Below are 27162 nucleotides of genomic sequence, written 5' to 3'. Positions count from 1 at the left end.
ACTTGTGTTCCACTCTCTCGCTGTGTGTGTGTTTCTCTCATACATACATACATACATAAATTAATGTTGCATGCTGTAACTGAATGAGCCAGCCAGGGTGCCCCACAGACTGGCCATTTTTAAGTCCCAAACGGATATTTTAAAGTTGGGGTTGTCCCTTAATGATTTATTTTTATTAAGTTTTACTTATTTATTTTTAAGTAATCTCTTATACCCAATGTGGGGTTCAAACTCAACCCTAACATCAAAAGTCAAACACTCTTCTGACTGAGCCAGCCAGGTGCCCCTGATTTAATTTTTTAAACATGAAATATCACACATATGAGAGATTACATAACATATACATATAGCTAAAAAGTAAAAAAATGAACACCTATGTACCCATCATACAATTTAAGAAGTAGAACATTATTAAGACCACTGAAGCATCCTATTATCCTAAATTTTATCATCAGTATCCCTTGTAGATTTAACCACTTGAGGCAGAGTTTTATATTTTTGACATTATACATTGTACTCGAGTATTTGGGGGGTTTTTGGCTCACCACTATACTTCTGAGATTCATCCACACTGACGCAGAGCTGTAGTTCTTTATGCCACCATATGTTTGTGTATAATTTGTATCCATCCTACTATCAATGAATATTTGAGTTGTTTTTCATTTTTTAATATTATAAAACAGTGCTATTGTGAACCATCTTGATGCCCATGTAGTTTTCCTAAAAGACATACCAAAATTCCCAAGTACTTAAAGTATGCAAATTTGACAGTTACTATACATGATCTTTTTTTCCATCAAAGATCACGTGACAGGGGCGCCTGGGTGGCTCAGTTAAGCATCTGACTTCAGCTCAGGTCATGATCTCAGAGCCCTATTATGTTGAGCCCCATTAGGTTCGAGGCTCAGCAGGGCATCTGCTTGTTCCACTCTATCTCTGCCCCTCTCCCCACTCATGCTCATGTGTGCAGAGTCAAATATATAAAATCTTAAAAAAAAAAAAAAATCACAAAACAAACCATTACCTTTCCAAAGGTTTAGTTCCCAAATGCTCATTTGCTAACACTACTTTCTTTAAAATAGTTACCTTCTTGGTAAGTAACCTTTATCTTGAATGGGAAGATTGTGTGTGTGTGTGTGTGTGTGTGTGTGTCTGTCCGTATTTTCTTTTATCTAAAAATATCTGCATACTGCTGTGGAATTAGCAACTTCTATTTTACACTGTATTACTCTTCAAAAGCAAAGAACTTTGCTATGAGATGATCAGCAAACTTCTAGGCAATAAAATGTATTTCCTGGTCACTTCTCATATAGGCACTGTAAAAAACAACATTTTTTTTTTTTTTTAAAGAATTACTTAGGGGCGCTTGGGTGATTCACTGGGTTAAAGCCTCTGGCTCAGGTCATGATCCCAGGGTTCTGGCATCAAGTAATGCACTGGGCTCTCTACTCAGCAGGGAACCTGCTTCCTCCTCTCTCTCTCTGCCTGCTTGTGATCTCTGTCAAATAAACAAAATTAAAAAAAAAAAAAAAGAATTATTTATTTGAGGGGCGCCTGGGTGGCTCAGTGGGTTAAGCCTCTGCCTTCTGCTCAGGTCATGGTCCCAGGGTCCTGGGATTGAGTCCTGCATCAGCTCTCTGCTCAGCGGGGAGCCTGCTTCCCCCTCTCTTTGCCTGCCTCTCAGCCTACTTGCGATCTCTGTCTGTCAAATAAATAAATAGAATATTTTAAAAAAAATTTATTTATTCGAGAGTGTACATGCGTGTGAGCAAGGAGTGGGCGGGGTGTGGGGGGGGAGAGAATCCCACGCAGACTCACTACTGAGCGTGGAGTGCAAGGCGGGCTTAATCCCACCACCCTGAGATCACAACCGGCACCAAAATCAAGACTCCAATACAACCAACTGAGCCACCCAAGTGCCCCCAAAACTAACCGTATTTTATTTTATTTTTATTTATTTGACAGACAGATATCACAAGTAGGCAGAGAGGCAGGCAGAGAGAAAGGAGGAAGCAGGCTCCCCGCTGAGCAGGGAGCCCGATGTGGGGCTCGATCCCAGGACTCTGGGACCATGACCTGAGCCAAAGGCAGAGGCTTAACTGACTGAGCCACCCAGGCACCCCACTAACTGTATTTTAAAGTTAAAGGTCTTTGCGCCTTGGTGGCTCAGTGGGTTAAAACCTCTGCCTTCGGCTCAGATCATGATCCCAGCATCACTGGATGGAGCCCCACATCGGGAATCTCTGCTCTGCAGGGAGCTGCTTCCCCCTCTCTCTCGGTCTCTGCCTGTCTCTCTGCCTACTTATGATCACTGTCTGTCAAATAAATAAATAAAGCTTTTTCAAAATTAAAAAAAAAAAATGAAAAACTAAAGTTAGAGGTCTTGTTTTTATAAAATTAACTACACTGATATGCTAACAGCTCTTTATAAACTCCTGGTTCAATTTCTTTGCTGCAAGAATTAACCTATGAATGATGCAGTCAATGATTTTTACCTTAAGTGACTATGATTTTCTTCCATAAAAGGTTGTCTTTATTAAAGAAGTCATTCACTGCTAAAAATATATATTTGCCTAGCATCTCTTTGCTTTTTCTATTCACCCCCCAAAAACAGTCATTATTACTGAAACACAAGTTAGTAAACACTAAGGAGAAAGTATGTTACAACATGTATAGTTAAAAGAAAATAAATCGTAATAATAACTTTATTAAAATTAATTTTTATTATTTAAATAATAAATAAATATTCGGCTATTCTGATACTGACTTCTTCACACCTGCACTGTATACTATGCACTGTATACTGTATACAGTGTATAGTATACCATACTGTATACTATGCATGTTTGTTTCAAAGGCATGTGATGACAAAGAAATGCATTTTAGTTTTTTGCCATACATTCCATCTTATTTCTGTCCTTTTGACCATGACAGAAAAAGCAAGTGTTCCTCCAGTGATACGATTATCTTCTACTGTTCAACAAGAAACCTCAAAGAGCCTTGTAAACATTTATAATTTAGTGCAGTTTTGTACTCTACTGATGGCTTTATCAAACATCTCTGAAAAAAAAAAACCTCCATATAAAGTTTTTTATACTCAGAATGCCTAATTTTTAAATGCCTTACTAACTTGTTAAAATTTCTTGCTATCGTTTAGTTACATGTCAAGCAACACTGTACATTCAAAGAAGGCACAGTTCCAATACAGATCCATGTATTCAACAGTCATCTTCAACAATCCCAGATTTTTTTCCTTCGATACTTCAGGTCTGATTATATCATAGTTTTTACCCCAGAATGAGAGTTTATACTGGAATTAAGAATTCTAACAATTTTTATGTGTATGCCTGTGTGTACTTATATTATAACTAAAATCAATCTAATTTATTGTTAGGAATCTTTTACTGTCTCTTGCTCATTTTTTGAAGCAGCTTCATTAAAATCTGATCATATGAAAATCCAATCACATATAAACCTCACTGTGATACCACTGATGACAAATGCAAGTGAGGAAGTGAAAATTCTACCCTTCCCTACTTGGGATTTCCCACCAGCACATCTGACCTACTAACAGTGTGGGAAGCCAGTGCCAATCACTGTATTAAGTCCAATTTGCCTATCTGCCTTATGAAAGACAATAAACAGAAGTTCTAATTTTTAAAAACTTAAGACTAATGGCTTATTCTGCAAACCCACATTTAGAGATCAGTGATGTATACAACTCTGTGGGCCACAGTCTTTCTGCAAGATTGAGAATGTATGCACAGTAGCATTATCTAAAGACTGAACATATCTATATCTGTCTTTTTCCATTGCCTTCTTTGAGGAAAATACATTAATGAAACCACAGCAGCATAATATATAATAATTGTACTCTGAAGGAAGAATCTGACAAGTGATACTTTAAAAGGGGTTCTCATACCTGGAAGTCCGGGGACTCCTTGTTGTCTTTTTATTTACCCTAAGTAACTTGCTTAAATCACTTTAAGTAATCACATTTTTATTTTTTATTTTTACTATGATTTTTTTTAGGTAAACTCCAAGCCCAATGTGAGGCTCAAACTCACAACACGGAGATCAAGTGTCACATGCTCCACTGACTGGACCAGCCACGTCCCCAAGTAATCACATTTTTAAGATCACTTAAAAGGTTTCACATGTGTTTACATATTATATAGCATTCAATGCTGGGATGACCCTACAATTTCTCATTTACAATTAGTGCATAAAATACAGCAATAAATTACTCAAACTTTTAATGTATCTGCCAAAAGTATACTTCAGCTTCGTTCAATTAATTTAAAATTACAAATAATACAATAAGTACTCATTCAAATATTTTCTTTCCCCCTCCCCCCTTTATTTTTTCTTTTTTAAAGTAAACTACCCCCAATGTGGGGCTTAAACACAACCCCAAGACCAAGAGTTCCATGTTCTAACAAATGAGCCAGCCAGGTGCCCCTCATTCAAGCATTTTCTGAGTACCTACTACATGCCAGGCACTGTATCAGGTACTAGGAATAAGTTGTCCCCTTCTTAAAACAACTCCTCGTCTGGTGGAAGATAAAAACCAGAACACAGATTACGAAGGCACACTGTGATACAGGGTACAATGGGATAAATACAGGTATGCCAACACGAGCTGTAAAAGTTAGCCTCATGCACTTAAAAATTTTCCAGAGGTTGGGGCACCTGGGTGGCTCAGTGGGTTAAGTCTCTGCCTTCAGCTAAGGTTATGATGGGATCGAGCCCCGCACTGGGCTCTCTGCTTACTGGGGAGTCTGCTTCCCCCTCTCTCTCTGCCTGCTGCTCTGCCTACTTGTGCTCGCTCTCTCGCTCTCTCTCTGTCAAATAAATAAATAAAATCCTTTTTTAAAAAAAGAAGTAAGTTAAAAAAAAAAAAATTTCCAGAGGCACCTGGCTGGCTCGGTCAGTGGAGCATGTGACTCTTGATCTCAGGGATGTAAGTTCAAGCCCCGTGCTGGGTGTAGAAATTTCTAAAAAATAAAATCTTAAAAAAAAAAAAACAGAAAAGCTTTTTTTCTAAAGGAAGAAGCCTAAGCTGAGACTTACATGATGGAAAGGGGAGACAGAATTAGCCAGCATATACAAAAGCCAAAAGAAGAGTAAGAGCACAATTAATTTGGTATAACTGGTGTGTGTTTGTGTGAGCACATACATGGGCATTTCAAGGGGAAAAGCAGAAGCACTGAAATCCTAAGAATAATATTATTTTCAATGAAATGTCCATTATCTACTTATCTCAGAATCATGGATTTAAGAACTCAATAAATGTGCCATCCTTTTCTTGCCTCAGAAAGTAATAAACCCATCTGACAACTGCACTTTTCACTGAGAACAAATCTGGAGGAAAGTTCTAGAGGCCCTCAAATTTAGATCAGTTATCTATAGTTTACATTCTTCTGTAGAATAAGCCTCCACATAAAAAAGTCTGATACCTTTGAGTTTGCTTACAAACCGACTCTAAAAGGGAATAAGGGTGAGAGGTGGGCAACTTTTACACATAACAAGTCAAATTTCAGGGAAGAGACTTGAATGGCTATTCAAATACACTGAAATCTTAACACGATGTTCAAAATAAGGTCAAATACATGCAAATACAGATTGTGAAGAGGGTACTCACACAACTCATCACCAGATAATTAAAAGAGTTCCAAAGCTGAATTCCAGGTTCCCTTTTTTCCTAAATCCTCCAATTCATTCATAATCATCTCTACTCCATCCAATGAATCCATAAGACAGAGGCTTTCTTCTCCCCTTCCCCCTGAACACGTCTAGAGACTAGAACTTCATCTAAAGAACTGGATTCGTAGCTGCTGGAGAAGAAAAAAGGCTAGTCTCTGATAATAAAACACCCAAGATTCAATGGACTATATTTACTACTATTTCTAAAAGCATTAAATGTAGCGCACTTAGTTAACAATTATTTTGATGACAAACTCTCTAGCAAACAAGAAAAATTATCTAAAGCGTTGTTCTTTAAAAATTCCTTTGATTTTGAAGTTCTACGTCTTTTGCCTTAGTTGACAGACCGGGGCTGATTTGTTCCCATCACTCTTACTCCAAGAGGGATACATGTACTTCAAAGCTGCCCTCAGTTTACCATCAAGCCCAAGTACATTTCACATTTATAAACAAAACTGACAGCACAGTAGGAATCACTTAATAACAGGTCATCAAAGAACAGAGCTTCATTTTTTCAAATAACAAGTAACTTGTAAAACTGAAGGAAAAAACAAGTACTGCACCAACATTTGTAATAACAGATTCTAATAAAGCCTCAATTCATTTTTTTTTAAGATTTTATTCATTTGACAGAGAGAGATCACAAGTAGGCAGAGAGGCAGGTAGAGAGAGAAGGAGGAGGAAGCAGGCTCCCTGCTGAGCAGAGAGCCCGATGCGGGACTCGATCCCAGGACCCCGAGATCATGACCTGAGCCGAAGGCAGCGGCTTAACCCAATTCAAAAGCAGGACTATTCTATCATAATTTGGACACTTCATTATTTTAAAATAGTGCCTCTCCCCCTCCCCGCCTTAACTGTCCTTGCCTATGCAAAGTTACATCCTTCCAGAAATGTCAGATTTGAGTCTTACCTTTTCCAGAAATCCTTTCTCCACGGTACTCTATTGAACTCCATTAATAGTTACTTCTTTCCCATCCATTTAGTACATGCTACTTTGCATAATTAATGGTCCCTCTATGTATACCTCCTAACTCCCAAAATAGTTTGTTCATTTATTTTCCTGCCAAAACAAGTACTGGAATAAATGTTAGAGGACTATTTTTAAAGATTAGTTTGAAAGAAGTGGTTTAACAAAGCAATACTTCCATTCCCAATAAGTGATAAATAATACGTTATACAGCTTTACCATAAGGCCATATCCCTCCAAGAACTGAAGTAGATTCCAGGAAGGATACAGACATGCACTGTATTACACTGAAAAGAGAAAGGCCACAGGCAAGGAAAAACAAAACAAAACAAAAACTGAACTCATCATTCCAGCATCACCAGAAGAGCCTCATTCTGTCAGAGCAAGACTTCCAGGGAGGACAGCACACAGGTGTGTGATCTGGGGTAATGGATGCTACAATGGTGTCCACCCCATTAAGGCAATCCAGGGTTTACACTATATGAATGAAACTGTGCACAAGACAAGTATCAACAAAACTATATATTTGGTTATTGTACTATATGCTTATTTCTTTTGGGATGTCCCCTATCTTTAAAAATAGTTTAAAAGTTCCTATCTTATCTCAATTATCTTATGTCAAATTATGGGGGGGAAAGTCTCACACCCATGTTCTAGAGAGGGCTTTGACATCACACTCAATGCTCTCAGTCTCCCTTAAGTCAGTAATAACAAAAAGCAGGAGTAATAAAAGTCTCCCAGTCGGAAGAAAACCTCTGGCTTAAGCAAAAGAGCATATCTAAATCTCAAAAGACTGAACAAAATGGCCCCCAAAGAGCCAAGAAATCTGTAGTGGGCTATAAGAATGGATATTTTCTCATAATAAATAAAAGCGTATTAACTTACACCCAAAACACAAACACATGTAATAAACATACCATCTTAAGACAATGAACTGAAGGAAACAATAAATAGAATGCCTAAACGTTATGTCTGATTCCTGGCTCTACCAAGTATCTGTTTTCCTGGTGGGGGGTAGGGGTGAGCTGCAGAAAACAATAGGAGCATTTCTTCCTGTTCTGAAATTCTATGTGGTTAGAGACTGACCAGTAAGTAAACTACCTACTGCTTCCAACAAATATAAAATTATATGACATCGTAAGACTAAAATACAACTCACAATGGATAGTTCAGTATCACTGGGCAAGTTTGTATTTCATTTGCAGTATAAGAAAAAGGTAAGTAAGGAGCACCTGGGTGGCTCAGTGGGTTAAGCCTCTGCCTTTGGCTCATCATGATCTCAGGGTCCTGCTATTGAGCCCCACATCAGGCTCTCTGATCACTGGGGAGCCTGCTTCCCCCTCCCCCCGCCTACTTGTGATCTCTCTCTGTCAAAGAAAGAAATAAAATCTTTAAAAAAAAAAAAGGGGGGGGGGCGCCTGGGTGGCTCAGTGGGTTAAGCCGCTGCCTTCGGCTCAGGTCATGATCTCAGAGTCCTGGGATCGAGTCCCGCATCGGGCTCTCTGCTCAGCAGGGAGCCTGCTTCCCTCTCTCTCTCTCTGCCTGCCTCTCTGCCTACTTGTGATTTCTCTCTGTCAAATAAATAAATAAAATCTTTAAAAAAAAAAAAAAAAGGAAGAAAGAAAAAAGAAAAAGGTAAGTAAGTAAAGTAAAATTAAGTAAATGAATTGAGGATTTTAACCTGCTTTCTCACTTTCTGAATGAAAGAGAACTTATGTAGGCTTATTGCCCAAGGCTCCCAAAATAATCACAACCATACTCTCTTCTCCAACATGAAGAAAACAAAACCTCAGTTAAGTCAAGCATGTTCTCTCCTATGAAATCTTACAAACTACTCCAACCAAAAGTATTTACCACCTTTCCGAACTCCTGGAAGTAGGGTCATATACAAGCCTTATATTAAATGTAACATTTACATCATTCCAAATGTATTTGCCTATGTCATATGGTACCAAGTTTCAATTTCAACCTTTATTTCAAACCAAAGACACTCTTCTTACTTAAATTTAAATTTACTTAAATTTACCATTAAGAACTAAGCTTGCTTGTTATTATGTTTTCACTATTCATCCACGGAATTTTTTTTTTAATGATTTTATTTTTTATTCATGAGAGACAGGAGAGAGAGGCAGAGGGAGAAGTAGACTCCCCACTGAGCAGGGGGCCCGAGATAGGACCCTGGGATCATGACCTGAGCTGAAGGCAGACACTTAACCAACTGTGCCACACAGGCACCCTACTTTTTTTTTTTTTTTTTTTTTTTTTTTTTAAAGAAATCACTAATTTGGCCTGGTTATCTTTTTGAAAAGTTTAGATTTATACTCTGTGTAAAGAAAGTCAATGCTTCTCCATGTTGCTGGGCACTGTCTGCCTTGAAGAGTGACTGCTTACCCAAGGAGGGAGTAATACCGTGCCTGAGAACACCTCTCTGAAATCCCACAAGACTAGGATATGGGACTTTTGAATCCATGAAGACCAAGTGAGCAAGAGTGGAGACAACAGTGAAGCCCGGGAAGTGGCAGAACCAAGACTGTGACGTGGTTAAAACGATGCTAACTGTGAGGCTACAAGCAACACACTCGAAACTGCAGATTGGAGGTGAACGTGGGGCAAACGAGCAGATGGACGGAAGCCCACTGCAAGAGGCAGGTGGACTTCACATAACCCTCCTCTCTGGGTCAGCGTAGCTGAATGAAGGAATACCACTCCCTCGTCCCAGAAAGAAATGTAAGTTTATTTCTGAAGAAGGTAAAACAGGACCTTTAGAACTGGAGAATACCAGGGAGAGATTAGGGCTGGAAACTGGCCTTAAAACATAAGATTAAGTAAAAGTTTACACACTTCTTGTTTGATACACTAGCCTTTTTCCAACAGTCAATTCCCAAATGCTGGCAATCAGATGTATACCCTCTAAATAAAAGATGAGAAGAGGCTTATTTATACTCTTTAGAAACTCACTAATTCTACAGGAAAGATTTTATGTGTGGACACAGGAGGTTACTCAAAAAAATAGGTCAAATCACCCCACAGTGAATCCCATAGCCAACAAACCCCAGAGACAGGCACAGAGCTTGCAATCAGCTATTGAACATCCACTTTAAAATTTAAGCAGTCCATGGCCGAACACAGGATTTCCCTAAAAAAGGACGGGGGTGTGGGGGGGCGCCTGGGTGGCTCAGTGGGTTAAGCTGCTGTCTTCGGCTTGGGTCATGATCTCAGGGTCCTGGGATCGAGTCCCACATCAGGCTCTCTGCTCAGCAGGGGGCCCGCTTCCCTTCCTCTCTCTCTGCCTGCCTCTCTGCCTACTTGTGATCTCTCTGTCAAATAAATAAATAAAATCTTAAAAAAAAAAAAAAGACAGAGGGGCCAAAATAAGCAGACTGGAAGAGAAAAGGCTAGAAAGGGACTAGGCTGCGCAAGAAAAGTTAATCACAAAAGGAGGAGGAAGGAAGCATGCAAGCAAACACCTTTCAGAAGGGTAAGAGAGATTCTGAATCCATGAAATAACAGGATGTTATTAAAAAGAAAAATAAAACATTCAAAGGCCTTAAAGATCGCCTGTAAAGTGAAAACATAATCATGGAAGAGAAAGCCGGGAAAATGAAAGTTTAAAGAAATGCCAGAAATTACAGCTACAAGACAGATGGTACAAGAGGATAGGATCAGCCCAGGAAGTTCAAGAGCCAAAAAATGGGGAGTATGGGAATACAGAAAATTGAAAAGGAGAAATGCAAGCACACCCTGGAGATACTGCAGGTTTGTGTCCAGACCATGGCAATAAAGGCAACAAAGTGAGTCAAATGAACTTTTCCATTTCCCAGGGCATAAAAGAGACTCTTAATCTTAAGATTAAGAGAGAGAGAGGAAGGGAAGCAGACTCCCCGCTGAGCAGAGAGCCTGATGTGGGACTTGATCCCAGGACCCTGAGATCATGACCCGAGCTGAAGGCAGTGGCTTAACCCACTGAGCCACCCAGGCGTCCCGGGTGTAGAGAATTCTTAAAAATAAATAAATGCATTATGATACACTAGTATCTTATAAAAAAGAAAGAAAGAAAGAAAGAAAAGACAAGCGTTGGTGAGGATGTGTATTCATTCCTTTTCTGGAAGTGTACACAGAACTGGAAACCATGCAGAAGAGAAATCAAGCAGTTGGAAGACAGGACTGAAAGAGATACTCCCTGTTATACACCACGTTGTACCCTTTCCATTTTAAAACATTTAAATGTAATAAAATTAAATTACATGAATTTAATGCCATGAAATGAACATTAGTTCAACGAGGAACATTCCTTTATAGTGAATCCTCTTCTAGCAATCTAAAGCTCTAATTCATAGGGTGCCTGGGTGGCTCAGCTGGTTGGGCGATTGCCTTCAGCTTTCAGGGTCATGATCCTTAGAGTCCTGGGATCAAGTCCCCCATCGGGCTCCCTGCTTGGTGGGGAGTCTGTTTCTGATTCTCCTCTGACTCCCCCTCCCTTGTGCTTTCTCTCTCTCTCTCTCTCTCTCTCAAATAAATAAAATCTTTAAAAAGGGGGGGGGGGCCTGGGTGGCTCAATGGGTTAAAGCCTCTGCCTTCAGCTCAGGTCATGATCCCAGGGTCAGAGGATCAAGCCCTGCATTGGGCTCTCTGCTCAGCATGGAGACTGCTTCCTCCTCTCTCCGCCTGCCTCTCTGCCTACTTGTGATCTCTGTCTGGCAAATAAATAAAATCTTAAAAAAAAAAAAAAAAGCTCTAATTCATAAAAATCTAAACCTTTATAAATATTGATATACTGACACCCAAAGGTTTTTTTCTCTGCAAATAAATCAAAGAGACAATGACCTCTGGTAACAGAGTGAGCAATTAGGACCCAGTAGATTTTAATATATCATTTCCTTGAAGAATTAAACTCACTGGTGAGTCCTACTATTACAAAGAGTAAGTAGAAAGCATAAATTCTAGGGGCACCCGAGTGGCTCAGTCAAGGGTTTGCCTTTGGCCTGGGTCATAATCTGAGGGTCCTGAGATTCAGTCCCACACTGGGCTCTCTGCTCAGCGAGGAGTCTGCTTCTTCCTCTGCCCCTTACCCCTGTCCTGCTCTCTCTCTCACTCTCTCTCAAAAATATATTAATAAGGGACACCTGGGTGGCTCAGTTGGTTAAGCTGCTACCTTAGGCTCAGGTCATGATCCCAGCATCCTGGGATCAAGTCCCACATTGGGTTACCTGCTCAGCAGGAAGCCGGCTTCTCCCTCTGCCTCTGCCTGCCACTCTGTCTGCCTATGCTCACTCTCTCTGACCAAAATTTAAAAAAAAAAAAAAAATATATATATATATACACACACACACACACACACACACAAATATCTTTTAAAAAAAACAAATTCTACACTCAATGCATGATGAAAATTGAGGTTTAACAGTATCTAGAAGATAGCATCAAGCTATAATAGAGTCTATCATAAATTCATAAAGAAACGTCTATACTATGTAACTAAGGGAAAAATCCTTTTCTTGAAGGAATTTAGAACAAGAGTAAATACCTGGTGCTGCTACATTGTAAATACAAGTATCAAATTCCACCTAAATGAATCGTACTTCTGTAAGAGACCAAACGAAAAAATTCTCATGGTGCATTTTATACTTTTATAGATGTAACATTAACATATCCTTCATTAGACACCAAGAATATAAAAGCTATACTATAAGGTATGTTAGGAGAAATCCACTATTTCTGAAAACTCTTTCAAGACATTTCTTTGATCTAAGACTGCAGTATAAGCGTATTTTGAGAGCATTTGAAACAAATGCAAAAGTAATACAGATTTTAGCTAGCAAACATACAGCTACACAAAACAACTTTTCCACATTTTCACAATGGCAGAAAACAAAAAATTTACATATGCCCTTGAGGGAAAACAAAACTACACAGATACAATTAAAGAGTAGAATTCTATCTTTTATAGGGAGTAGTGTATAAACTCAACATACAGGGAACATTATGTAGACTCAAAATTACCCTTGCAAATCCGTTAAAATGAAAGCTAACCTTTATACAGGCCCTTTAATATGACCAGGTACTGAGCCTATATTAACTTCATCTGTATCACTCAATTCATTTAATCTCCACAACACCCTCATGAGGTAGACATTATGGTCCTCAGTTTATGAGGGCACGGAGTCACAGAATGGCTGAGTAACTCGTCTGAGGTAAGGAACCCAGGTTGTCCAGACTGTAATCCAGGCTGTCTGGCTTCAGAGTCCATGCTCTTAACCACCACCAACCATACAACGCAGTTAATATTTTAAAAAGTACACCAGGTTTGTTCTAGTTGAAACAAATCTGTTTCTTCACATGAACAAAAATATCTGTATGTCAGAGCCTTGCTTCTGCTCTCTCTCTCTCACACTACTCTGAATCGCTAACAAACCCTACCACTTCTATCTCCAGACAGAGCCCAAATCCATCCACCTCTCTCCATCTGGAACTGCAGCAGCCTAGCTCTATGATGGTCATCCCTTGCCCACATGCTACTACAATAACCTCTTCACTAGCAGTTCCACTTCTACCTCCCTGCAATTCATTCTCTAGGCTGATCTCTTGCCAATGTAATGAAATCATGCCACTCCTGACTCCTACTGAATTTAGAAGAAAATCCAAACTTAGTGCAGCACTCTATAATCTGACCCCCAGCCAGCTCTTTGGCCTCACTTCCTGTAACTCTTTCATCATCACCTACTGCTGGCTAGCCACAGTGGCCTTTTTTTTTTTTTTTTTTAAAGATTTCATTTATTTATTTGACAGACAGAGATCACAAATAGGCAGAGAGGCAGACGGGGGTGGGGGGGGAGCAGGCTCCTCGCTGAGCAGAGAACCCGAAGCAAGGCTCAATCCCAGGACCCTGAGATCATGACCTGAGCCAAAGGCAGAGGGCTTAACCCACTGAGCCGCCCAGGCGCCCCAACACAGTGGCCTTTTCTATCCCCTCGCTACGTCACGCTTGTTCCCCATCTCTGGACTTTTGTTTGTACTGTTTTCTCTTCTTGGAATCACCATTAACTCCACACCCCCCGTTCATGGCTAACTCCTTCTTGACATCTAGATCTCAGCCCAAGTGTCAACTCAGAGAGACCTTCCCTGACTACACAATCTAAAAGTATTCTCCAACCACTATTATGGCTCATTTTACTGTTTTACTTTACTCATAGCTTGCTGAAATTTTTTTTCACTAAATTCTTTTTTACCCCAATAAGAATTTAAGTTCCATGAGTGGAGAAACTGTATCTGTCTTACTCACTGTCAAAATGACGAAAACTAATCATGGCACATGGTAAGCACCCTGTAAAATATTTGTGGAATGAATGGGCAAGTGAGCACCAAATGAACCCCCTGGTTGATGCTCACGTTGGGGGAGTTGTGCTACAACTGGAAATGGCTGAGCCGCAGCTCACAACTCTAGCTCATTAAGGCTAGAAAATATAAACAGAGCAGTCTAGATTCATATAAGGTTCAGTACTTTGTCAAACATATAAAGTACTGCATTCACTAAGAACCACATTTTAAAAGGGACCCTGACTGGGGCGCCTGGGTGGCTCAGTGGGTTAAGCCGCTGCCCTCGGCTCGGGTCATGATCTCAGAGTCCTGGGATCGAGTCCCGCATCGGGCTCTCTGCTCAGCGGGGAGCCTGCTTCCCCCTCTCTCTCTCTGCCTGCCTCTCTGTCTACTTGTGATTTCTCTCTGTCAAATAAATTAAAAAAAAAAAAAATCTTTAAAAAAAAATAATAATAATAAAAGGGACCCTGACAAACATAAATACCTCCCAAGCAGAAGAATGAAAATAGCTCAAAAAACACTTGAAGAACAAATGAAGAACATCTGAAGAAGCTGGTACTGCTTAGAATAGAGAGGAGGTATTAAGTCCTAACAAGGCTGGTGGTGAATACTGAACCCTTACAAAAGAAGAAAAGGCTGATGCATTTGTTTCAGAGGGCAGATCTAGAACCAGTGGATGGAAGAAAGGTGTCTAATGAACACTGAGACATTTTTTAAAAAGATGATCTTATTGGGGATGGGGGGCACCTGGGTGGCTCAGTCGTTAAACATCTGCCTTCAACTTGAGTCATGATCCCAGGGTTCTGGGATCAAACCCTGCATCAGGTTCCCTGCTCAGCTGGGAGCCTGCTTCTCTCTCTGTCCCTCTCCCCTCTTTCTGCTGTCTGTCTGAAATAAATAAATAAAGTGTTTTTTAAAAAAAGTAAACACAAAGAAAAACAAATATTTGTACTTTTTTTTTTTTTTTTTAAGATTTCATTTATTTATTTGACAGAGAGAAAGTGAGAGGGAATGCAAGCAGGGGAGTGGAAGATGGAGAAGCAGGCTTCCCGCTGAGCCCACGACATCAGGATCATGACTTGTGCCAAAGGCAGATGCTTAACATCTGAGCCACCCAGGAGCACCCAAAAATATTTGTACTCTTGTTTAATAAGGCAAAAATCTATACATATAAAATATACAAAAATTAAAATGGCTGCTATTAAGGGCAGCTGGGTGGCTCAGTCGGTTAAGCCTCCAACTCACGATTTCAGCTCAGGTCATGATCTCGACTCAAGTCGTGAACTCAGGGTTGTGAGACTGAGCCCTGTGTCCAGGCTCTGTCCTTAGCACTGACTGTGAGTCTGCCTGAGGATTCTTCCTCACTCTCTCTCACTGTCCCTTCCGCTATCTCAAATAAATATATCTTTTTTAAAAAAGGGGAGGGTTGCTATTAGACTGGATAATATTATGAGGGTTCACCACAATATAAAGTATTTTTTAAATATTAGGGGCTCCTGGGTGGCTCAGTCATTTAAGTGTCTGCCTTCAGCTCAGGTCACGATCCCCATGTCCTGGGATCCAGCCAGGCATCGGGCTCCTTGCTGAGAGCCTGCTTCTCCCTCTCCCTATTGTTCCCCTGCTGTGTGCTCTTTCTCTCTCTCTGTCAAATAAATAAATAAAATCTTTTTTTTTTTTTTTTTAAGATTTTCTTCATTTATTTGACAGAGATCACAAGTAAGCAGAGAGGCGGTGGGGGGGGGGGGGGCGCAGGCTTCCCACGGAGCAGAGAGCTGGATGTGGGCCTTGATCCCAGGACCCTGAGGATCATGACCTGAGTCGAAGGCAGAAACTTAACCCACCAAGCCACCCAGGTGTCCCAAACAAAATCTTTAAAAATAAATGAAAGTAAAAATACTCTCTTAATGTCAATACTACTGAAGTAGACAGGTACATGGGAGTACAATATATACTATTATTTCTACCTTTATGTCCAAAATTTTCTATAACCTAATTTTTTAAACTAATTTAATGTTGACACTCTAGGTTCTATCAAAATTAAAACCACTTCTTCCTCAACAACCATACTCGGATACTGGTGATTATAATGAAATATAAATTGCAGGACATGTAAAGCAAAACCTGACCAAACAACTTCTATTCCCTCATAATTACAAATGCCAGAAACTACTCATACTTCTATCAGCCCTAGGCCAGAGGTAAGAACCTTTAGCTGTCTCAATAGCACGAGGGGGCAGACTACAAAGCAGTTTGGTCAGAAACCAAGCCCCTCCAGGGACAATCAGGTGACTAATTTGAGAGGGTTAATGATCCTCTCGCCTCTTACTATTTTCAATTAATTTCTGCTCTAGAGACTCATTATAACAAGTAATCATAAAATGCTTTTATTTTATTTGAGGCTCTAAGGAATAAGCAAATACTTCCATGGTGCTCATTCTGTTGCAGACACTGTTTTAAATGCTTCACCAACATTCTACCCTTTAGAAAAACAAATATTCAAAAAGCAAAGACTTCTCAAAGAGACCTTCAACCAAAAATCTTTAGACACAGCAGATTATAAAATTTCAACCACACATATTCAGATACTGCAAAATTCCTCCTCTCCTTCCTATAGCTAGCACGCTATTTCATAGAGGGGGCACATGGACAGACACTGGGAAGCCTTGCTTAAGAACAGCACAATCTGTCAACCCCATCTGCTTCTTATCAAAAGGATAAGGTGGTGTCCCTCAGGCCCATGGACACAATTTTTTAAAGATTTTATTTATTTGAGAGAGAGAGAGAGAACGGACTGTGAAGGGGGGAAGGAAGAGGGAGAAGGAGAAGCAAACTTCCCACTGAGCCAGGAGCCTGACCTGGGGCTCAAACCCAGAACTCTGGGATCATGACCTGAGCTGAAGGCAGATGCTTAACGGACTGAGCCACCCAGGTAACCCCCCCATGGACACAATTTTTCCCAAGGATTTCTGAAGACTACATGTTGTTCTTTTGACCAGAGGTAATATAAATAGCAATAATAATAAACTTACTATTTTTTGTGAGATCTAAATTCCAGACTTTATATGAAGAGTAGGATATGCACTGTTATTTAAATCAAACAATTTAGGGGCACCTGGGTGGCTCAGTGGGTTGGGGCCTCTGCCTTCAGCTCGGATCATGATCCCGGGGTCCTGGGATCGAGTCCAGCACTGGGAATCTCTGCTCAGTGGGGAGCCTAATTCCCCCTCTCTCTCTACCTGCCTCTCTGTCTACTTGGGATCTCTCTCTGTCAAATAAATAAAAACTTTTTCAAACAAACAATTTAGTAAAGGCACTACTATTAATGTTCCTATTTTACAATCAAGAAAACTGAGATACCTAGGAAAATCAGATAATACAACTTAAATGGCAAGGCAAATTCACACCAAAGCAGACTGGATTAGACCTTGCATTCCCCTAAACTCAAAGATTAAGTGGTTAATGGCCTGTAAAATTTGTCTTCTTTTTTAAAAATCAAAAATAGTAACATAAATGTTTGGGGACTCAAAAGGCAAGGGTACTACTAAATGTAATGTGGTACTCAGATTGGATCCTGGCATAAAAAAAAAAGGGAATTACTAGAAAAACTGGTGAAATCCAAATAAAGTCTGGAATATAGTTAAGAGAACAGTACCAATGTTTTGTTTCCTAATTTAGACAAATACACTACAGTTTGGGAAGAAATCAGCATTAAAGGAAACCGATTAAGGGGTATAAAGGAACTCTCTGTACAATCTTTGTAAATGTGAAACTATTTCAAAATTAAAATAATAGGTAAGCCTCTGTTAGGTAGAACACCTCATACCAACCAAAGTGTTGGATAAAGCAAGAATTATAAAATGGCTCTGGAAAATCTCTCCACCTGTGACTTTGCCAATCATGATAGAGTGGCTTAGAAATGTATCCTAAAAATATCAAGATGATGTAATAACTGAAAAATCTGACAGAGTGATTCCATTTCTGAGAAGTTATCTTTAAAAAATAACACAAACTGTACATAAATATTGTATTACTATTTTAAAAGATTAAAAATATTAATAGAATCTATCGGCATATCGAAAATATGTTCCTCTACAACAGAGAAATAGAAAAATGGTTATAGGGGCCCTCGGCTGGATCAGTCGGTGCACATGCGACTCACCTCAGGGTTGTTGAGAGTTCGATCCCCACAATGGGCGTCAAGATTACTTAAAAATAAAATCTTGGGACGCCTGGGTGGCTCAGTGGGTTAAGCCACTGCCTTCGGCTCAGGTCATGATCTCAGGGTCCTGGGATCGAGTCCCGGATTGGGCCCTCTGCTCAGCAGGGAGCCTGCTTCCTCTTCTCTCTCTCTCTCTGCCTGCCTCTCTGCCTACTTGTGATCTCTCTCTCTCTGTCAAATAAATAAATCAATAAATTTTAAAAAATAAAATAAAATCATAAAAAAGGAGAATAGTTATATATTTGGAAATCAATAATTCCCCATAACATCAAAAGAGAAAAATCTTTGTGTATAATGATGTTTGTTACAGTGTTACTTAAAATAGGAATAACTTGCATTTCTAACAACAGAGGAATGGGCCAAATATACAACAGTCGTTCTCAACCAGGGGAGATTTTGGCTCCCAGAGGGCATTTGGTATTATCTAGGGACATTTTTGATTGTCCCAAGTGGTGCAAGGAGAGGATACTGGCATCTAGTTAGTAGAGGACAAGTAGCCTGTAAAACACCCTACAGTGCACACATCTGGCAGCAAAGAATTAATGGGTCAAACGTTAACAATATTGAGGCTAATAAACCCTCATGTACAGTATGAAATACTATACAGTCATATCTACTGAGAATGTGGGGGAACATATTTACAGTTTAGGTTGGGGGGAAAGCACAATATGTTCGAGCTATTCAATTTTAAAGGCAATAAAGAATCCCATGGGAATTCAGTCCTTCACTCATCCACTCACTCTTAAATAAAGCCACTTACAGCAGCAGGGTAGACAAAATCAGGCCACTCCCAGTCTTCCAAAGAATAACGCAGAGGCAAATGGAACAACGGTAAAGACTTCCAGGAACCAAAGCACAAGGCAAGTGTTTTATCTCTAACTAAACTGTTACTCTTTCAAAGATGTAAAGGGATGCAATTTTTATCATAGTGACATAAAAATTATTTTCATGCTGAAGACATATGAAAATAAATCAACAGGCACTTTGAAAGGCTTTATCACAACTCCATACCCCTTCTCTGCCTCCAAAGCAGAGTCCTCCAAAAGCCTTGAACAGGGGGGAAAAAAAAATCCCTCTTCAGGGATGGCTTACAATAATGAAAGATTTACTCCTATCACCTGTGACAGAAAGCCAACACAAGGATGAGAAATCAAATGAACACTGTCATATCTCTCATCTACTCTCCTAAAGACCTAATTCGTCTTTCCTAAAAGTCTTGTTTTTTTCCATGAGAGCCTTTTTTCTCCTTCCCCTTCGGCTACTGGTGGAACTCTAAATTCTAAGCCCTAAATTCTAACCGTTTGTTTAATCTCCCATGTACATACACACAAATAAACTTTTGTCTTTTCTCTCGTTACTCTGTATTTTGTCAGTTTAATTCACAAGCCCCAACCCATGAATATGAGAGGCTAGGGGAAGTTTCCCTCAATTTCATTTTCCTAAGCTCTTTCTTGTAAAAAATACTAAGAGCAAACTCTGCTAAACAAGAAATGACTATGGAAGAATTAGTAATAAACATTAATCATAATGAAGTAGAAATAGTAAAATAACTAACACAGACTGGAAGATACTAGAAATTAGTTAAAGTAAAAGGTGGCTCATATGTGTGAATTTCTTCTTTCACGGGAAAGATGGTCATATCCATTTAGAGCTATTAAATGAATGACAGGGGAATACACTAACGAGAAGTAATTAAAATTAGGTGTCAGAAGATAAAGTACTAAATATTAAAAGTAAACTAATTTCCACATCTTTGAGATAGCATTAAGAAAGAATTTCAGTTTATTACACAATTACAAGCAAACCATCAGAGAAATACAGAGATTATAAATTATCTAAGGCACAGAAAGAAAAAAAATGCCCAGAAGACTGTAAAATATTTTGAAATTGTCAAACATTTAAAAGAGAAAAGCAAACAAGACAATTCAGAACACAGACATGTCTAATTGATAAATATAAACTAACCAATTTAAAAAATAATTCTCGGGACGCCTGGGTGGCTCAGTTGGTTGGACGACTGCCTTCGGCTCAGGGCGTGATCCTGGAGTCCCGGGATCGAGTCCCACATCAGGCTCCCAGCTCCATGGGGAGTCTGCTTCGCTCTCTGACCTTCTCCTCGCTCATGCTCTCTCTCACGGTCTCTCTCTCTCAAATAAATAAATAAAATCTTTAAAAAAAATAAAAATAAAAATAAAAAATAAAAATAAAAAAAAAAATAATTCTCAAACTGGAACACAAAACTAACTCATATACCTATTATACACTACATTTTTTTTTTTAAGATTTTATTTATTTATTTGTCAGAGAGAGAGAGGAGCGAGAGCGAGCACAGGCAGACAGAGTGGCAGACAGAGGCAGAGGGAGAAGCAGGCTCCCTGCCAAGCAAGCAACCTGACGTGAGACTAGATCCCAGGACGCTGGGATCATGACCTGAGCTGAAGGCAGCTGTTTAACCAACTGAGCCACCCAGGCGTCCCATATTATACACTACATTTTTAAAGACTCAGAACAGAGAGACCTAGAAAGGTTGAAAATCAAAAAACAAGGGCAACAATGCAATAATACATATTTTAATTAATAGCAACCTAGGTCAAATTCAAGGGGGGAAACGCCACTTTAAAAGACAACAAATATAATCCACAAAGAAAATTTAACTGTAGTGACAAACGGACAACCAAAATATGTAAGTAAAAACTACAGATTAAGACAAGGGGAGGGGCACCTGGGTGGCTCAGTGGGTTCAAGTCTCTGCCTTCGGCTCAGGTCATGGTTTCAGGGTGCTGGGATGGAGTCCCAAGTCGGGCTCTCTGCTCAGCGGGAAGCCTGCTTCCCCTCCTCTCTCTGCTTGCCTCTCTGCCTACTTGTGATCTCTGTCAAGTAAATAAATAAAATCTTTAAAAAAAATTTAAATTAAATTTAAAAAAAGAAGAAGACAAGGGGAAAGAACCAGAAGGAAAAGAATTAATTTGGCACTCTTAGGCTATGGTAGATCAAACAATTATTATTTTTTTTTAATGGGCAAAGCTGGAATAATCTGAGCAACAAAATAAAGCAGTACTGGATAATAACCCAAAATATAAAAATTCCATGAGTCCACACTGATAAAAATGAATGATTAAATAAATGAATAAATGGGAGAGAACAAACAAATCTCCAGGGCAGAAGAATTCCAAATAGTTTATGTAGCTCCATCACACTCAAATATGCGAACCATCACCTTCCACCCCTTTCAGTGTGGTCTGGGCATAATGACTTCCTTTTCAAAGAGCTCAAAATGAAAAGCAGGACAAAGAGCAACTTTACAGCGGAGAGATGTGACACATTCTATATCACTGGCAAGTGATCAAGGTCAACATCAATAATCATGTTCACAATATCTTCTCTTTATATAATGTGATGAAAATAGCACTTTATCTCTGTGGTCTTCTGCCCCAACCCCCATAACCCTAGTCTAATCATAAGAAAAGCATTAAACAATCCAAATAGAGACATTGTGCAAAATATCCTGACCAGTACTCCTCAAATTTGAAATGGTCATTTAAAAAAAAAAAAAAAAGCGGGGAGGGGGGTGGTTGTGAGCAGCTCCCAGAGCTAAGAGGGGCCTAAAGAGACATGACGATTATAAGCAATGGGATCATGAGACAGAAAAAAGGTAGCAGGTAAAAACTATGGAAACCTTCATAATATAAATAACAGGGATAACAGGGATGAAAAGTACAGCATAGGGAATATGATCAATAATATTATAATATCTCTGTATGGTCACAGATGGTAACTACACTTATCATGATGAGCATTTTGTAATGTATCTACATGACAAATTACTATGCTGTACACCTGAAACCAATAATGTTAACTACACCTCAATTTAAAAAAAACCATGAGGAGGGACGCCTGGGTGGCTCAAAGAGTTAAGCATCTGCCTTCAGCTCAGGTCATGATCCCAAGGTCCTGGGGATCAAGCCCCACATCAAGCCTGCTTCTCCCGCTCCCTCTGTCTGCAGCTCCGCCTACCTGTGCTGTCAAATAAATAAATAAAATCTTTTTAAAAATATTAAATTTAATACATATTAAATTTTAATAATATTAAGAAAATATGAGGAAACCAGAGTAAGTAAGTATGGGTTTTAGTTTATAATAATATTATAAATATTGGCTCCTTAATAGTGAGAGCTCAACTGGGAAGTTCCCAGTTGGGGTTTCTTACATCATTGCACAGATATTGGCTGTGACCCCAAAGTAGAATTCTCTGTACCTCCATCTCCCCACCGCACCCACTAAACATAGGAGAGAATAAGAAAGTTTTAGGATCAGTACTGGGTATAGCATCCAACTAACAGATATTCCAGAAAGAACAAGGAATGCAAAGAGAAGAAATTTATCAAAAAAAAAAATGATTCAGAAAAGTTCCCCAGCACTACACCTAAGGTATCAAGACTGAAAGTGCCTTGCCAAACTGATGAAAGCAGAACCGCAACAACAACAACAAAAAGGTAACTGAAATTTCACAACAATGATAAGAAAAAAATCTTGAAAATTCCCAGAGGGAAATAAACAGGTCCCAAATAGAGAATCAGGAACCACAACGGCATCAGAAATCTGAGAGTAGTATCTGGCAAAGTAAAGATGCTTGTAACTTCCTCTGAATTGTTGGGTTATGAGCGTATCCACCCTAGAGAAATTCTATACACAAGAGAAGCACATGACGACACTGATGCAACGTAATACTCCACAGAAGTTAAAAATATGGGTTACAACTACATGTCTCACCATGAATAAATCTCAAACACAAAGCCAACTGGGAAAAGATACAGTGGGATTCTATTTATGTAAAGATATAAAATGCACAAAACAATAAACAGATTAGATGGGTGTCTATCCAGCAAAAGTATTAAAAACATGCTTGATTAGTGTAAAAACTAAAGCTACTGAACTACTAAAACCAACTGAATAATAGTTACTTCCAGGGAAAAAGAGTCAGAAGAGATGGAATGATAATATTTAGATAAAGCTGGTGGCATTTTCTTTCTTTCTGAGAGCAGTTTGAAGCAAACACAGCAAAATGTTAATGTCCATTAAATCCTGAGATAGGCACATGGATCTTCTTGTCAAGAATCAAATTCTCATGCTGCAAGAAAATGGTCCTGCTGTTCAAGAAGCTGCATATGCTGACATGAAAATTCACATCTCAGTCCAATTTCACTTCAACACACTAATTCTGCACCAATTTCTTTTACAATTAAATGGTCATTAATACCCATTTCCTTAACAAATATTACAGTAAAATTTAGTCAACCCAAAAATATGAGTACTTGCTCTGTTCAATTTATGGAGTGTGAAAATGCTATGTAAACACATATGTAGAACAGAAACTGTTTAGCCAAAATAAATGGCACTTCTGTTTTAACAGACGCCTGGTCTAACACTTATAAATAAAAGATCAACTCATTTAAATTTATCTGCCTACTAAGTTTTGAAGAGCTCTCCAAAATTACTTTCAAAAGAAAGGAAAGCTTTAAAAAATGAAACAAAGGAAGAGGAGAAAAGTTTCAAAAGTGCTGAAAAACAAAGCATGAGACTTACCGATTCAATATATTCCCCAAATCCAATTATCTTTAAATTTCTCTAGACTATTATCAGATAACCATCTGTACATAGACAAAAGCCCTAGGGTAGCATAATCTTCAGTGAAATGTTTTTTTGTTTTTTAAAATAAACCCTATGCTCAAGGTGGGGCTCAAACTCACCACCCCAAGATCAAGGTCTGCATGCTCTACCAACTGAGCCAGCCAACCTAATCAAATGTTTTGTTGTTGTTGTTTTTTTTTAAAGATTTTATTTATTTATTTGACAGAGAGAAATCACAAGTAGATGGAGAGGCAGGCAGAGAGAGAGAGGAGGAAGCAGGCTCCCTGCTGAGCAGAGAGCCCGATGCGGGACTCGATCCTAGGACCCTGAGATCATGACCTGAGCCGAAGGCAGCGGCTTAACCCACTGAGCCACCCAGGCGCCCTAATCAAATGTTTTTATGATGAAAATAATCATTCAGGGACGCCTGGGTGGCTCAGTGGGTTAAAGCCTCTGCCTTCAGCTCAGGTCATGATCTCAGGGTCCCGGGATCGAGCCCCGCATCGGTCTCTCTGCTCAGCAGGGAGCCTGCTCCCCCCACCCCCAACTTCTCTCTGCCTGCCTCTCTGCCTACTTGTGATCTCTGTCAAATAAATAAATAAAACCTTTAAAAAATAATAATCATTCATACATACATTATACATATGCATTTTATATATATATCCATGTGATATATATATAAAAGGATTGATAAAGGATTTTCTCACTCAAGACAGAAGGAACACAGCCCATTTATCTCTAACCCTCACCAATACAGCATCAAAATGTTAGTAAAGATATTTAAGTATAAAACAACAACGAAAGAAGAGGCAAGCCATCAATGGGTAGAGGTATCAAAAATCTTTGGAAGATGGGAGCAGATGGAAGCATGATGACTGAATAATGAAAGAGAATGCAAGAATCAGCAGTTCAGAATACCCAAGTAGTAAATCAGAAGTGGAAAGAGGACTCCCACCCAGGTTCAGAACTCAAAACACAGCAGGGTGCTTGCACACGGTAAAATGGAGAGAACAAGAGAATAAAGAGAGGGAAGAGAAGCTGGTGAAAGATGCAGAGAACCATTAAATTTCCCCCCTCTTCTACACATCCAAAGCTTCTGCCAGACTTTTCACCCCAAACAAAAAATAGAAGTGTTTTCTCAAGAAATTTAAAATGAATCTCATATACATATTTAAGCAGCAGTATGAACAGACAAGTCAAGGATAATCAACCACGTAAGGAAACCCAGCAGCATGAAAGGCAAACCACTGGGATGACACCATTGTCATGGGAATTTCAATGATGAAGAGAATTTCTTTTAAATGAGAAATAAGAATCTTCAGAGATTCAAAAAGATACTGTGGAGATGTCTGGGTGGCTCAGTCAGTGGAATGTTCCCTTGAGTGTCCGAGTCTTGACTTAGGCTCAAGTCACGATCTCAGTGTTTTAAGATTAACATTGGGCATGGAGCCTGCTTAAGGTTCTCTCTCTCTCTGTATCGGGCCCCCCCATTCTCTCTGTATCTCAAAAAAAAAAAAAAAAAGGGAAAGAAAGGAAAAAAAAGATACTGTATCTTGCTTCCATAAAACAGGAACAAGGTGCTATGAAAATGGAACACAGGATGAGAAACACCCCTTCAGATTTAAATACATGATTGCCCCTACCGCTCCCCCTGCCAAAAAAACAAAAACAAAACACACCTCACTCAATGGTTTTCAGATGTTTAAATAACTCAAAGCAATCTCCCAGCCCATATAACAAATACAAAAATAAAAGAAAAAAAGATGAACATCACGGAGGTTCGACTCAGGCAGTGCCACAAACCAAATACATAATCCAGAAACAGAACAAGAGAATAAATTATCAAAGAAAAAAAGAGAAACAATTTCTCAGAGCTGAGAGAAGAGAAGACAGAAGCAATCAGACTCAAAGTGCTTGGGGAGAAATGGGGTAGGGGAAGGGACCCATGTTCGGACAGATCACTGTTAACTTTTATAGGACCAAAAATTAAGAAAAATCTCTTAAAAGTTTTCAGGGACAATGTGGTGATTCCCCAGAGAGTAAAAATAAAACTACCAAATGATCTATAATCCCACTTCTGGGCACATATCCAAAAGGACTGAAGCACAGTCTCAGAGATATTTGCACACCCATGTTCACAGCAACATTTCACAACAGCCCAGAGGAGGAAGCAAACCCAAATGCCCAATGACAGATGAATGGATATATAAAATGTGGTATATACACATACAATCATTATCCATCCTATTTTTAAAATAATTTTTTCTTTTGTCAAAAAACATTTTTTAAGATTTTTTTATTTATTATCTGAGAGAGAGAGAGAATGGGGGTGGAGGGTCAGAGGGAGAAGCAGACTCCCTGCAGAGCAGGGAGCTCAATGTGCGACTGGATCCTGAGACTCAAAGACTGTGACATGAGCCGAAGGCAGTCACTTAACCAATTGAGCCATCCAGGTTCCCCTATTATTATTCAGCCTTAAAAAGGAAATTTTTCGAATCACTGTACTGTATACCTGAAACTAACATAACACTGTACGTTAAATACAGGAGAATTAAAGTTGATAAAAGAAGGGAGAAGGAGAGTAATTCTGACACAGGCTACAATATGGATGAACCCTGAGGACACTGTGGTAAGTGAAGTCAGTCAGTCACAAAAAAGACAAATACTTTATGATTCCACTTATGTGAGGTATCTAAACTACTCAAATTCATAGAAACAAAAAGCAGAATTGTGGAGTTGTTTAGGAGGTACAAAGTTTCAGTTTTGCAAGATGAAAAAGCTATGGAGTCCCACTGCACCCCAATGTAAATACACTGTACATTTAAACTTATTACAAGGGTAAATGTTATTTATTTTTTTAAGCACAATTTAAAAAATTGTTTAAGCTATTAGGAATAATAATGAGGCTAGAAATAAACAAATTTGAGGCTACACAAATGTAAGAATCCAGGGGTGCTTGGGTGGCTCAGTCGGTTAATCATCTCCCTTTGGTTTAGGTCATGATCCCAGGGTCCTGGGACGGAGCCCGAATCAGACTCCCTGCTCAGCAGAGAGCCTGCTTCTGCCTCTCCCTCTGCCCTGCTTGTGCTCTCTGTCTCAGTCTATTTCAAATAAATAGATAAAATCTTTTTAAAAAATTGTTTCTTGAGGGTTGCTGGGGGGAGGGGGGTTGGGAGAACGGGGGTAGGGTTATGGACATTGGGGAGGGTATGTGCTTTTGGGTAAATTGGAAGGGGTGGTGAACCATGAGAGACTATGGACTCTGAAAAACAATCTAAGGGGTTTGAAGTGGCGGAGGGGTGGGAGGTTGGGGTACCAGGTGGTGGGT

At 39.4% G+C, this 27162-nt stretch overlaps 1 protein-coding gene across 2 annotated transcripts in view; it reads right to left on the bottom strand.

Annotated features, from left to right (window-relative positions):
- Window positions 1-27162, bottom strand: part of PPM1B (protein phosphatase, Mg2+/Mn2+ dependent 1B) — an 81949-nt gene that overhangs the window by 30175 nt on the left and 24612 nt on the right. The gene's annotated exons all lie outside the window — the stretch shown is intronic.

The sequence above is a fragment of the Neovison vison genome, chromosome 8 (genome assembly GCF_020171115.1).
Source record: "Neovison vison isolate M4711 chromosome 8, ASM_NN_V1, whole genome shotgun sequence".
In the NCBI taxonomy this organism is placed as follows: Eukaryota; Metazoa; Chordata; class Mammalia; order Carnivora; family Mustelidae; genus Neogale; species Neogale vison.
Note: the sequence above shows the minus strand (reverse complement) of the source record. Positions and strands in the feature narration are given on the sequence as shown.